This window comes from Orcinus orca, chromosome 5, assembly GCF_937001465.1.
Source record: "Orcinus orca chromosome 5, mOrcOrc1.1, whole genome shotgun sequence".
Lineage (NCBI taxonomy): Eukaryota > Metazoa > Chordata > Mammalia > Artiodactyla > Delphinidae > Orcinus > Orcinus orca.
The window spans coordinates 53647376-53649029 of record NC_064563.1 but is presented as its reverse complement, the minus strand read 5'-3'; the positions used below and the strand labels follow the sequence as shown (position 1 = coordinate 53649029).

General features: G+C 48.2%; 1 pseudogene; it reads left to right on the top strand.

Annotated features, from left to right (window-relative positions):
• The first annotated feature begins 478 nt into the window (after positions 1-478).
• Positions 479-663, top strand: LOC117201603 (ATP synthase membrane subunit K, mitochondrial-like; annotated as a pseudogene).
• Positions 664-1654: the final 991 nt, after the last annotated feature.

The window sequence follows — 1654 nt, the reverse complement described above, 5'->3', positions numbered from 1 at the left end:
AGTGTCATGGCTGGAAAGGGGGTGTGTGTGTGCGCGTGTGTGCGCATAAGAACACTACCATATATTCCTCAAGATACAGGACAATCTGATACTTTTAAAAACATCTGTGCTTCCCTGGTGGCGCAGTGGTTGAGAGTCCGCCTGCCGATGCAGGGGACATGGGTTCATGCCCCGGTCTGGGAAGATCCCACATGCCGTGGAGCAGCTGGACCTGTGAGCCACAGCCACTGGGCCTGCGCGTCTGGAGCCTGTGCTCTGCAATGGGAGAGGCCACAACAGTGAGAGGCCCACGTACTGCAAAACAAAACAAAACAACAACAACAAAAAAAAACATCTATACTGGGAAGGCAGAAATGTGTGTCCAGACTGAGACCTGCAGAATGCAGTTTACAGGGCTTCTTCTGGCCAGGTTGAGGGCTAGCTGTGTATGTTGAAGTATACAGGTTACAGAATGCATGCCTTTTGCAAGACTGAAATCATGACAGGTCCAGAAACTGATGCGCAATTCCATTTCACTGATATTAAAAAATACTTCAACTCTTATACTCTCACAGGTAGATTGAATTGTGTACTGGCCACATGTGGAGGCGTTGCTTTGATGGTCTTACACTTCAAGATAAGGTCTAAAACACTCCAGCTGTGAAAGCAACTTATGGAGTCTAAATTCTCTGTACCTCATTTGTTAATTTCCCCTGCCTGGAAAAGCTACAGTCAACTCAGTGTGACACTCAATTTGCACAAAAAAGAATCCAGTTTTTACATTTCTCATCACTTTCCCACTTGGTTGTTTAGGTTTTCAGAGGACAGTGGTCATTCTCTTCCATGTGGTGGGCACTCGATGCAAGTCAATGCTTCTCCTATCTGCTCCCTCACTGATTCTCCCCCAGAGTGGAGTGACTGCTCTGCCCAGAGCCTTTGGGAGAGGAATCAGGCAACGAGAACTCAGTCCTTTCCTCTCTCCTTCCTCTGGAGAGTCAGCTGCTCCTAGACAGCAAGTGTTCTGATTCTCCGTGCTCTAAGTTTTTCAGTAGGAGAACTCCATATGCTGCTGGCTGTCCAGGTGAGCTTGTGACCAGGTGGATAAGTCTGCCTGAATCTGGAGTGAAGTACCGGAAGCTCATTCTTGCTGCACTTAAACCATATTCACCATCCAGCCTTTATCAGCAAAAGAGTGACACATTGGACTCCATCTGCCTGACCGTTCTGTATATCCCAATTGCTTCCAAACTGGGTCAGGGAAAAGGAATGTACTTACTGGCTCCCTAAAACCCCAATAGGATTGAAGACACAGCTGACATTACCCACTGTTTTACCACCTTGTCTTTGCCACAGCAGAAGAGATGGCACAGTCTACTGGACAGCCTCTGTTCCTCCAGGGAGACGCCCAGTAATCAACTGGATCTCCAAGATGAAGGCCCTCTGCAGGGAAATCTGCAGTGTTTGCTGATTTCCACGGGTGCAAATACCCACACCATGGCAGCTTTTAAGCTACCCTCAGGATATCATTGAACAGAGTTGGGTGGAGATGTACACAATCTGCTCTCAACAGCCAGTAAGGAGCTGACTCAGCCAACTTGCTGCACCTCTCTAGAGCCAGGAAGAACATCCTTCCAGAGAGGCAGATGGCCATGGCACATGGCTAGATGCACACCTC